General features: G+C 34.7%; 1 long non-coding RNA gene and 2 other non-coding genes across 3 annotated transcripts; 2 read left to right on the top strand and 1 right to left on the bottom strand.

Annotated features, from left to right (window-relative positions):
* Positions 1–4,871: 4,871 nt before the first annotated feature.
* On the top strand, positions 4,872–7,970 carry LOC148694685 (uncharacterized). The gene is made up of 5 exons (XR_015965176.1): positions 4,872–5,127; positions 5,209–5,294; positions 5,387–5,485; positions 6,706–6,751; positions 7,680–7,970. It is a non-coding gene; the product is annotated as an uncharacterized LOC148694685 (long non-coding RNA).
* A 2,245-nt stretch (positions 7,971–10,215) lies between these two features.
* Positions 10,216–10,346, top strand: LOC148694684 (small nucleolar RNA snoR134). Its single transcript, XR_015966114.1, has one exon. It is a non-coding gene; the product is annotated as a small nucleolar RNA snoR134 (small nucleolar RNA).
* Positions 10,347–10,595: 249 nt separating this feature from the next.
* LOC148694683 (small nucleolar RNA snoR135) lies at positions 10,596–10,744 on the bottom strand. The gene has a single exon (XR_015966112.1). It is a non-coding gene; the product is annotated as a small nucleolar RNA snoR135 (small nucleolar RNA).
* Positions 10,745–12,476: the final 1,732 nt, after the last annotated feature.

The following is a 12,476-nucleotide window of genomic DNA, read 5'->3' as shown; positions in this document are numbered from 1 at the left end:
GATGGAGCAGGGTGCCACCATCACTCTACTTCGAGGTAATAGGCAGAGTCCTAGCTACTCTGCTAGATGGCCATGCTTGTTCACACCCCCCGGGCCTATGGTTTACTTACGGTTGTTTCATTGTTTTGCAAGTTGCTCAAGATTACATATATTTGTGCTCAACCACCACTCGTGGAGGTGCATAGAATTGGTTCCAACAACCTTTATCAATCTAATTCTACTTTGAATAATGAATAAAGAAAAGTTATTTGTCTTAAATATCTATTCTTTCTTTTACTTGTGATGCAGGAAAGTACCCTACTTATTCCAAACAGGGCATTAACTTTGAAAAACTTTGCACAAATGCAGTCTAAAAAAGTCCAAAGTAACATTATCAAAGGAGTTTTCCTTAGCCTAGTCCGTCTTGAACGGTTAATAGCTTGGGAGACTCGAACTGTAACAAGCGCGGTAACGATTAGTAGGCTACAAGCATGAGCACATGGTTCGTTGACCCATAAGTCCAATGCACCATTCGGCGTCCAGAAAGTTTATTCAACCAACAAGGTTATGGGTTATAACATTCAAACTTGAGCTCTATGCCATTCGAGGGGATAGTCAAAATGGCGGTCAGGAAAACATCCAAATGTGGCTCTGAACTTTGACCCCAAGTACGACTACTTCCATGCCAAACCAGCAATTAAGTCGAGTATGTTCTGTAACACCGTGTGCTATCAGGTTTGAATGGGGCATCTAGACTAGCAATCCCCAAAAGGGATTTTATTCCAACAGAGCTCCGATACACGGAAGTGCTTTGGGTAAGTTAATCCAAGTAGTCTGATCGGAAGCGCTTAGGTTTGACACATAAGGTCCGACAAAAGGATTAAAAAAAGTGTTTTTCGACCCACATACGAACAATGATGAGACCCACAATTGCCACGCCATCACTTAACGGTCAAATTGACAGTTTGGCTAACGAATACATGAAATTATCTATTCTAAAGTTGAGGAGGGATTTGACTATAGCTTAGCTACAGTCAAATTTTTGTCCCTTGATTTTGCCTTATTTACTTCTGTGGCTGGGTTGGGGATTGGGCTCCCCTCTTTTTTCATAGACTTTGTTGGTTTTCTGTAAAAGCCCGACTCTCAGTCAGGGCCTTAATCATTTAATTACAGCTCTACCCATCAAAGTTTAAAATCCGACGGTGGAGGTAGTGTACTTGGAAGGGTAATTTTTTCCTCTACGTTTTGAGCGAATTATGGGGTAGGTTTGCCTTCGTTGTCATTCAATAGGGTTTCATGGATAGAGGCTTTGAGATAAGAAGGGAGAGAGACATTTTTAGGATAGAATCCTCGTTCTAAGCCAGGAGAATCCTAGAGGATATCTAGTGGGTAGATACTGTATCATCTTCTGAGTTATGATTACTTGTTGCGCATGCCTATCTCTAGATTGTAGGGACTCCAAGACTTATAGGATTTGATTGTGTCCATACCTAGATCAAATTGTGTGTCTTGTGGAACAAGTATGGTGATCCAGTGGAGTCAATAGGACTTTGCCTGTTGTCCCGGAGTAGAATGATGATGGCACTTTGCTCCGTCTGATATAGCTCTGCGCGAAGCTGGTAAGTGCATGACCGGACTTCTGAGGTAATAGTATTTGGATCAGCCTTATTCTGGCCTTGTAAAATCATGGTCCCACAAGAGAAAATTATTCCAACGGATCTCCGTTAAGTAAGCTCTACAACACCAAGTGATTACCAGGTTTGAAGAGGGCATCCAGACTAGGTAATCCCCAAGTGGAATTTATTCCAATAAAGCTCTGATATGCGGAAATACTTTGGTCAAGTCAACTTAGGTAGTTCAATCAGAAATGCTCAAATCAGATGCATAGAGCTCAACAAAAGGATTAAAAAAATGTTTCTTATCCACATGCTAACGATCACGCTCCCAAAGTGTACACCTGAAAAATAAGCATGTAACAGTGCCACGCCCTATTGATAACGCAATGTTATAGTATTAAAGACCAACACTATAACACTATATTACCAATAAAATGTAAGGCTACTTGAGAGGAATACAGTAAAATATTTATTTTTATGCAGTACGGAAGTGAAAATCATTTTGGTAAATCAAAGAATAAAAGGGCAACGGGATTTGAATAACATTTTTACATCAAAGACAAAGTTCACAACTTACAACAAAACCAAAACTTTAAGGTAATCAACATACTAAACCAACTCTTTAGTACGATTAGGAAAATACAAAGCGTTGAGTTTGGCTACAAAAGATCCCTTCAAGACGATAACGAAATAAGAAATATGTACTGACAAAAACCTGTGAAAAGAGTCAATAAACGATTGAGAAGTTGACAAGTAACAAACAATGATTGCCCTAACTTTAGTCCAGATCGTCTATTTGTGGGTCCATCGGTCATGTAATAAAGTAGGGGTGAGCATCACAAACTTTCGTCGCTCCCCCTTAAGGAAACCGCCCTAGCTAGGTTTGAAAATAGTAGATGACGCAATATACACTATAGGGAAATGATGCACAACAAAAGCTTTGTTTAGTCTTGAAAATAGATTATACGCTCACACAATTTCCTTTTAAAAGAATACAGGGATCCCAATAAATCGCTACATGCCTGATGACCGGTCTAATGACCAACTACTCTCTTACCTAGACTAATTCCGAACGAATATACTTATGGTAAGGTGTAGCTAGAGTGTCCTTTAATGCCCTACCCTTAGATATGCTACTACCTTTCCTAGAAAGGTAGCAGTACGAATCCCTTGATAGTAGCCCCTCTGGAGGTTTAGGGGATTGTAACCCAAGGTGGTCACTATACCCCCTTCACTCCCAAGTCATCAATTTAATTTGTAGCATAAAAACAGCATGCATAGCATGATATAAAACAAAATCATTTTTCCTCATGGTTCTATCACAACAAAATATGCAGCTTTCACAGGTGTTTGTATATTTACTTATACATACATTCACAAAATTCCATAACTAGGGTAAGTGAGGATCCTCCTACCTAGTCTCCAAGCCAAGCAAGCAATATTCCTCACCAACACCTCGATTAATGCTAGTGTCGCGTGTAATTGGAGTCCCTAGTCAAACAATTAAAATAGGTCACTATATATATTATCTATATACTAAAACCCAAACCAAACGCTTTTGTTCACTAACAGTAAAGTGACAAAATGTCGTCTAATTTTTTTGTTGGCTACACTTTGTTTCAGCTTTTCCATGGTAAAATGGCGCTTATGCCCTTCCTCTCTAGGTGTCTATCATCGATGCATCTTCTGGCTTCTTTGAATTCATTTTACTATTTTCTCTCGAATTGTCTTTCCATTATTTTTGGTTCATTTGCCGTCCTTTTGTTCTCTCTCACTCTTCTTTGTCGGTCTCAGTCGGCTTTTAAACTTGATCGTTTTACGGTGAGTTATTTGAATCTTGCATCTGGGAGCATTTTTTTTTTTTTCCCCAAATGTTAAAATTTGAAAAAAAATAATTGGGTGAAATTTTATTAGATTATGTTATGGGTTGTGATCAAGCATTGAATTGGGAATTTGGCAATTTTGATTTAATGAGAGAGGTGGGGAGTTTTATTGGGTGAATTTTTTAATTAAATTATGTAATAGGTTTCAGAGTTTTGTAGCATACTTATCCAAGCATGCAACTTTTTTTTATAGACTTGGAAGGAGATCGGGTTGGAGGATGGATATCCCAAAGTAATACGATCAAGTTGGAGGGTCTTTGAAATTTACTGGAGGGATGTTCAAGTTTTGCAGATATGACATTAGGGTGAGAGAAAAACAAGAGAGAAGGGATGGAAGAGAGATTTAGGATTAGGGGTAGAAAAACAGAGGCAGGAAAGAAGAATATGAGAGAGGGACGGGTTGAGCTCATTTGGACTAATTTTTTTTTCCAAATTGATATGGGGTTTTGTTTGGGATTGGGGTTTTGTTTGGTGTCAAGAGGCTTAGTGCCACAAAGTATATGTTTTTTGCTAATATTTATCCCGTTCTTGGGATTTTGTGTTTTAGGGTTTCTGATTTTTATCATTTATCATTTATTTGTCGGTTAGTTTGTGCAATTATAAAACACTTGAGGTGAGACTTACATAATGAAATAGTGGATTGGGAAGTATATTTATGTATCTATTTTTCCATATTTTGTTTGGATAGGATCTGTGACGTGCCACACACATACTTTAGGTAAGTTTGATATTGGCCATGTTTTTTAGCTTTGTCAGTGCATCTGATTTATTTTTTTCAATTGGTGGTTTCAAGTTAGGGATGAATTTTGTGAGTGGTAGAGCCTAATTTTTAGTATTGAAATGATTATATCGTAAGAATAAAACTTGTTTATGACTTTGATAAATAAAAGATTAATACATTAGATTAAAGCAAAAACTTTAAGTCAAGACTTAAAATTAGATCTTTTTCTAGATTGTATAGGTTTTTTTTTTTTATATCAACTGGCCAGAAAAAAAAAAAAGAATATGATTTTTATATGGTAAAAACATAAGGCTTATTATTGTAAAATAAAAATTTTTTTAAAAAATGTGGGCTTGGTTTTAGATGGTAAAATAGAAGGGAAATTATAACAACAAAAACAAGCTAACAAGTCTCAACCTCAAGACCTTTTGAAAGTGGCAAAACCCCACTAACCAACTAGCCACATGGTCATTTCTGTAAAATCATGCAGATAATATATATACTGAAATTCCAAGATAGGCCTAGGCCTTTCCCGCCCTCTACGTGGCTCCACCACTGACTCTTTGGGTACAATTTTGACAGTGGTTGTTTATCTATTTTTTCCTGTTATCAGTGTTTACCGCCTGTTTGGGAAGAGGAATTAATTTGGCCTTTTTTTTTTTTTTTTTTCTCTAGATTATTTATATGTTTTGAATCTTTTTTGGTATGTTATGTGCATAAGAATGTGAAATAAACCATCTAAGCTAATCAATTTAAATATAGCATATAGAACCTTTTGAAGTCAAGTTGTATTTTTTTTTTTTTGTTTCCCTTTTTGTTTCTGTTTATTGTTGATATTGAGATTGATTACTTATTTGCTTTCCCGATTAGAGATTTTAATCTTCCGCACACTATATTACAGAGAATACAATTCGTTGCTGCCTATGAGGTTTGTTTTTTGTTTGTTTTTTGTTCCTCTTCTTTAGTTAAGGCTTCTTTTTTGTTTGAGTTAACTTTGATTTTTGAAAAGGTCCCTGCTACTGCGAATGAAGATTTTTCAAGCGGAAAGAGGCGCCTACCACAATCGCTTCACCAAGTCCTCTCATCATAAAATTAGTTATCATTTTGCCCTTAACCCATAATCTCTATGTCCTCTCGCTTTAAAATCCATCTGGAAAGAGTATAATGGGTATTGTTTGTGTCTGCAGGTTGTACTCGGAGAAGTCTGTGAAGGGCAAATAAATGGATTCGAAATTGAACCAAGCTGCCGAAGGAATCAAGGGACACGGAACTTCAGAAAATCAGAAGTATAAATTTGCATCCCTGAAATTTTTTTTATTTAATTAATTACAACTGGGATTTGAGAAATTCTTAGTTATGGATGTATGAATAGTGCCTATGTCGAGTCTCTGAGCATCTCGATTTTTTTTTATCAAATTGTGTATTTGTAAAATAGTGAAAAAGCAATTGTATTCTAAAAACTAGAGACGGACATAACTATTTTCTTTTCTTCTCTTTTATGCTCACACACTAGCATATCAAGTTGATTTAAGTATGGGTGGATTTGAATTAACTGCATAATAATTCAGTTATGTTTCAAATGACTGTGAGGTATCTTCAAGCATACCAAATGATAACGCTAATTGTCTTCTAAGTTCGTCAAGAGTATGAAGGAGAAAGGCATTCGTGTGTTAGGCATTGGGCACAGGTGGGTAGTTTATTTGGGGCGGATACCTCCTAAAGAGTATTTGATGGTGCAATCTGTGTTTTTTGAATGAGTTGAAACTGAAAGGTGATTTCTGGGTATTTTCCTTCTTGTTTTTGTATTGTTTCTATTTATCACGTATATCAGTAGCCTATTGGTGTTGTATTGTTTCTATTTATCACGTATTCAATGCTAAATATATATATATATATATATATATATATATAGATATGTGTGTGTATACATATTTTAGGACAAGCTTATTGGGTTATATGCATTTTTAGCATTGAATATCTTTTTGAGTTTTGTTTCGTATGCTCATGTAAAGCACTGTTTATTTGTTCTTTTTTCTATTCTATTTGTTCGTCGTGTTCGTTGGTTCTCAACTTTGTCTGTTCTTATGCTCTTGTAAAGCACTGTGTTGATTATTGTGGTTAAACAAGATTCTGTAGGGTGACTGTACTGTTTTGTTGGAGATAGAATTAACATTTTCTTTTAATTACTGGGTTTTTTGTTGCTGGGTTTTAATGGTGCAATCTAGTATTTTGAATTTGTTTAAACAAATAGGTAATTTCTGGGTATTCTTGGTATTTTTCTCCTTGTTTCTGTGAGTGTCATATTTTTGTATTGATTTACTGATATCTACAAATATCCTTTTATTTTCAAAACTGTTGTCGCTCTTCTGTCCATTGATGATATGGACAAAGTTAATATCTCCTATGTTACGTTCAATTATTTCCCAATTCCTTTACTGTCGTTCCAGTATTTTTCTAATTTCGAAGGCTCTGAATTGCTAATGAATATGCCTTTTTTTATGTTCAGAATTTTGGGCCATTGGCGGAACAAATTTGTTGCTTTACATTTTGAGGTATATAATTTGCTTTACTTTGGTTTCAGTTTCTTCAGTTAGATACAGAGTGGATATGCGTTTGCTATATTCTAACTATCTTTTGTATGTACATATCAAATCTTATGTCGAGATGGAATGTTTTTTTTATTAACAGTTGCATGGCTGGCTTTTTTATTAACAGTTTATCCATGAATGTGAACTATCAAGCTTTTTGTTAATTAGAATTGGCTAATTCTTTTATTAAGAATTTGTTTTTATTCAGCCGTGTTAGTTCTTCATATAAGTACATAGCATGAGTATGTAGAATGTCATGTCTGTGTGTCGTATTACTTGCATGAGAATTACAGAGTGACACCATGTTGCGATGGTGTAAATGCAACTTTGTATTTGGTTTGTGTGTAAAACTTAGTCCACTTGGTGAATGTTTTCCCATTCTTTTCAGCTTCAGTGTTTGAGTGGCGTAGATTGTTACATTAACTTTGAAATTTGGACACTTGCTTTGAATTATGCTTTGTTATATTAACTGTGAAATTTGGACACAAGTTTCTCAAATATAATGTTATTTGGAACTTTCCATATTTCTGAATAAGAACTGCATTGATTAAGGTTTTTTAAATTTAAGGCGGCGATGTTTGCATGCCCTAATCATATGTGAATTGAGGCTAAAATGGATACAAAGTTTGATGAGATCAATTCAAAGATTTAAATTAGTTTTCTAATCACATTAGTCACTTTGTAAAAAGAAAAGAAAATAGAGCATCTCTTTCATCAATTATATTTCACATGCATCTTAGTATACATACGGTTCTCAGTTTTCTGTCTTCCTTTATTCTTTTATTTTTTGCGAGTCTGTATTTATCTATCTATGTATATACACAGATATCGGATACTATAAATCCCAGTTAGGCTGATAATTTTAACATGCATCTCGTACTCCTTTGTGCAGAGAGGAGATAATCATTACGAGAAACTCAATCCAACAACACTTTTATTACTCTTAAAAGCATACTGTGAACCTTGAGCTGAAGTAAGTCCTCAATTTTCATGTACTTTTTATTTGTTGATGTCTAGGTAGTTGGTATTTACATGGTTTTTAACGATTAGATCGCCTAATGTGGATAATTGTGTTGTTTCTGATTTTGATATAAATTCCGTTTAGTTCCCAGTAAGATGAACCATGGCGTGTTTGTATTAATGGTATTGAGTATGATTGGAGAAACTGTTTGTTTAATGTGTACATCATGTTGTGGGATTTTAAAGTCGAAACCACTTGCTTTGAATCTTTTGGAAGAAATTAGTTTTGTAAAGTAATAAGACAACGACATTTCAGGAGGAATGGGATAATCAGTGTTTTTTTCTTATTACTGGGTTACGAACCTTATGTCATCAAAGTGCTTCTGACTTGGCCTGGCCCGGTCGCCCTATGCGACTAGCACTTCAAAAGGCAAAACTCTCATCGTAGTTTGGCGTCCAAAGGGGCCTTTAGTCTTTTGATTAGACTAGGGGTCACGAGAGAGCAGAGCATACCGACCTGCTATTGTCGCGAGTCTTTTTATAGTCGCGACTATTGTCATAATCAACAAGGTTGAAACTTCCAAGAAAAAAATTAGAATTGGGACGAACTGGTTGTACCCCAAACCGACGCAAGTGAACAAGTAGAGTATACTAGGGTGCTTGAGAGAAACATGTCAAAGAAGCGTGGCAAAATGGCCTCGTAACTTTTGGAGGAGGGGTGCTCTTTATGTTTTGATTAGGAAAGTGGCACATACCAAGGGTAGTGACTGTTAATTAAAAACATAGGACTCTGCTATGTGGTAACACGATGTATATTCGTTGTTTTCTTTGGTCCCTACTTTTATGGTTTCTTAGTTGTTAGTTTGTATCATGGTAATCATTGTTTTAGTTGTGTACTCTATTGTTTGTCATGGTGAAAATATTAGAGAATATGTCACTTAGTAAGTGAAGGCAGCCCATTGCTTCTCTTAAATTGGTTTCTTTTACTTTCTTTTTTTGTACTTTTGGGAGTGATTAAAACTAAACTCCGAATTTGTCTTGAATATATGATTTGAAGGCTCTTTGTCATCAACAAAATGAAATCAAAATCAAAGCAAAAGGCAGTAATCCTTAGAGATATTTGGACGTATCCAAAATTCTCTATTCGAATTCCAAAGTCGGTTCAACAATGTCCACTCCTAGGACGATCTGACCAGTCACTTGCATTTAGTCCACAAAGAAATGATCATACATGTTTTTTCATTGATCACGAAAGTAACAAAGTCAAACATGTTTGAGTTTTCCCCATTTTCGGTTGGATCATCTTTTCATTTCTAAAGTTGGACCAAATTATCTTTTCATTTCCTATATTACTACCCAAGAAGTATGACTTTAGAAATGAAAAAAAGATCCAACCGAAAGGGGGAAAACTCAAACATGTTTGACTTTGTTACTTTCGTGATCAATGAAAAAACAATGATCACTTCTTTGTACACTAAATGCATGTGACTGGTCAGATCGTCCTAGGAGTGGACATTATTGAACCGACTTTGGAATTCGAATGGAGAATTTTGTATACACCCAAATATCTCTAAGGATTACTGCCTTTTGCTTTGATTTTGATTTCATTTTGTTGATGACAAAGAGCCTTCAAATCATATATTCAAGACAAATTCGGAGTTTACTTTTTAATCACTCCAAAAAATACAAAGTAAAAGAAACCAATTTAAGAGAAGCAATGGGCTGACTTCACTTAGTAAGTGACATATTCTCTAATATTTCACCATGGCAAACAATAGAGTACACAACTAAAACAATGATTAACATGATACAAACTAACAATTAAGAAACCATAAAAGTAGAGACCAAAGAAAACAAACAAACAACGAACACTATGATAGAAAAGGTCTAAAATTGTTCTGCGTAAGGGATAAACAGAAGGGAAACAACACAAAAATAAGAAGAGAAATACCAAGAATGCCCAGAAATTAACTTTCTGTTTAAACAAATTCAAAAACCCAGATTGCACCATCTAAACCCAGTAATTAAAAGAAAAACTTAATCGTATCTTCAACATAACAGTACAGTTACAGTATAAAATCTTGTTTAACTAAAATAATTAACACAATGCTTTAAATTAGCATAAGAACAGACAAAAATTGAGAACCAACAAACAGACAGAATAGAAAAAAAGAACAAATCAAAACAGTAATTTACAGGAGCATACGAAACAAAACTCAGAAAGATTTTCAATGCTAAAAATGCATATAGCCCAATAAGCTTTTCCTAAAATATGTATATATATATATATATACACACACACATGTATACTATCTGATTACTTATAACTTACTATTCCACAGAGCAGTAGATATCTCTATCAAAGTCCAAATTATCCAATCAGGGTAATCACTCTCCATCCAACCTTCCCCAGAATTTTCCCAATTCCTCTCCGTGCAGTCAAAACCCTGATCTTTAAGTTTTTAATCACGCACGATGCATATCGGGCCTCTCTGAGAGTATTTTCACTGAAGAAGAAAGCGCCAATGCTCGTGCTAAAACGTCAGCATCAAGTATTTTACTTGCTAAAAAATAAATAAATAAACTAGATGCTACAAGGTTAAACAATGTATGCTTACCAATTGTAAGCAACCACGAAGAAATGAAAGAAGTTTCGATCAAATTAGGTGAATTACGAGAAAATTTCTAATCAAATTCAAAATTAAAAGTTAAAAACCTTTGAAATAATTTTATGCGTTTTTCTTGATTGTATTTAACGAACTCTTTAATCCTAAACCCAGATTTCAACTTTTATGCCTTTTTCTTGATTGTATTTAACAAACTCTTTAGTCCAGATTTCAAAATGTAGTAATATGGGGAAGATGATTGTTGAAGGTTCAACAGGTTGATGAACAACAACTGCCCACCTTCCCCTATTTGATTCGATATTGCAGGGAACTCTTTCGGATCAGAGTGCATTGATTCTAGCACTACGCCGATACACACAATCCCTGCCTTCATTTTTCCATTCACTAATTTACATAAATCATAAATCATCACCTCAACAAAATTAACTAAAACATATACCAACCTTAACAAATAGACACGAAAAGTTGCAGAAATTGGTTACACGGCGCGGAAGATGATGAGTGCAAGGCAGCGTACGCTGTCTATATATAGGAGGAGGAATACGAAGCGTATCATACTAGGGTTTTGTAGCTTTCATTTCCCAAAATTACCCTTCAAATCCATCACGCTGGCCTTTAATTTTTAGCGAGTCTACATCCAGCCCAGATGATTTGTCGAAAATAATATTTCAGCCCACTTGAACCAAATTAGTTTCCATAATTTTTTTTTTTCTTCAAACAAACGATATTATTATTTCTATTAATTAATAAAATCCTATTTGTCAACCATTAATAAGAATCTAACCTAATCTCACTTACAAGTGAAGAGAAATATCACTAGACCGTAGCACCAAGTGGCAAATTAGTTCTTACAATCTATGTATCCCAAGGCATTTCTAGTGACATGAAATTATGACATCATATAATTTAAACCTATTGTTCTCTTTATTATCATCTGAAGGTTATACTTAGTAAAATTTATTTGATTTACAAGCCATTTAGCCGTCTATTTGATTCATGTAAGGAATTAAGCAACGTCTGAAAGATCAATACATCTTAGTTGAACTCATTGGTGCAATGTGAATTCAAGATTGCCCTAAATACGATAAATATTTTTGTTTATTAAGCCTTACACATTCAGTGGTAAAATAAACATTTCAAGTGGAAGGCAACGTTATTCCATTGGGGTTTGGATATAGACCCCTCATTTTTAAATGTCATAGACTAAACATCTATTGTTTTTAAAAATTTGATTAAACATTTTCCCTACAATTTTGGTCTTTAATTGCATTTCATTTTATTTTATTAGACAGATATTCATGTTATTTGTCACATCCCGGCCCGGTCGGGACCACTTCCCGGGCCCGCTCCACCACTGTAGCACGATATTGTCCGCTTTGGGTCTCGACCACGCCCTCACGGTTTTGTTTCTGGGAACTCACACGAGAACTTCCCGATGGGTCACCCATCCTTGGAATGCTTTCGCGCGCTACTCGCTTAACTTCAGAGTTGCAATGGAACCCGAAGCCAGTGAGCTCCCAAAAGGCCTCGTGCTAGGTAGGGATGAGAATATACATATAAGGATCACTCTCCTGGACGATGTGGGATGTCACAATATTTCTTTACTGCATTCCCTTTTTTTCCTCTTGTTTTTATGCATCTCTTATTATGATGATTTTAGATTTTTTTTTTTAATTTTTTTATTAAAATATTTATTTTAGTAAATTAAAATAGAATGTAAAAAAAAGTCGTCGTTAGGTACGTTTGGTTACTTTTACGATATATTTGAATTTTGGTACATTTGGCTTTTTGGTACACTTGAATTTTTGGTACATTTGGTTTCTTGGTACGTTTAATTTTTGGTACATTGAATTTTTTGTACATTTAACTTTTGGTACATTTGAATTTTTGGTATGTTTGTTTTCAAACCTTAAGTTTTAGTACTTTTTTTTTTACTAATAATGAGGAACTACTTTAATTGTTTAATAAAAAAAAATTATAGAAAGAGTCATTAAAATGTAGGAGTTTAAATTACTTTAATTAATTGTTTTTTTTTTTTTTTGAAAGAGTCATTAAATTGTAGGAGTTTAAAAGGGAAAATTAAATTTTCTAGATTGTAGGCA

This window comes from Pyrus communis, chromosome 8, assembly GCF_041283825.1.
Source record: "Pyrus communis isolate YQ-2024b chromosome 8, ASM4128382v1, whole genome shotgun sequence".
Lineage (NCBI taxonomy): Eukaryota > Viridiplantae > Streptophyta > Magnoliopsida > Rosales > Rosaceae > Pyrus > Pyrus communis.
The sequence above is the reverse complement of the archived record's forward strand: the minus strand, read 5'-3'. Positions and strand labels throughout refer to the sequence as shown.